Here is a 549-nt window from a genome sequence, read left to right as displayed (position 1 = left end):
GCGGCATCCGCCTGCCGGTGCTGCCCCTGCCTGCGCCGAGCTGGGGACGCTGGGCACCGTCTTGCCCGTGCCACACGCTGCTACTCGTCCCCCGGGGCTGAGACAGGGGCAACCGAGGGATTTGCCCGGGACCCCACTCCCCGGGGGGCTGCCATGGTCAAAATCACCCAGGAAAAGAGCAGGGGGAGACGCGCGATGTGATCGTGCCCGGCCCGGCGTGGGCACGGGGGCTCTGCAGGCTGGGCCTCAGGACTAAGCCGGGCGGGAATCAGGCACAGTAACTTGCAGGGCAAAACAAACTGATTGCTAAGGTTTAACCAGATCAGTGACTTAAAGAGCTTTAGCGGGGAAGAGAGAACTGGACCAAGACGCGCTTAGCACAGTAAGGTGAGCGCGGGGCAACCAGCCCGGCGGCCACGCGCAGCAGCAACAGGCTCCCGAGACCTGGAAGCCCACCAGAACCAGGGCAAGACCCTGGATGGGGACATGGGGACGGGCTGCACCGGGCTGGGGGTGCTGCGTGGGGCGGAGCAGGGGGAAATGGGGTGG

This window comes from Pygoscelis adeliae, unplaced genomic scaffold, assembly GCF_000699105.1.
Source record: "Pygoscelis adeliae isolate BGI_AS28 unplaced genomic scaffold, ASM69910v1 Scaffold422, whole genome shotgun sequence".
NCBI classification, from domain to species: domain Eukaryota; kingdom Metazoa; phylum Chordata; class Aves; order Sphenisciformes; family Spheniscidae; genus Pygoscelis; species Pygoscelis adeliae.
This window is presented reverse-complemented; position numbering follows the sequence as displayed.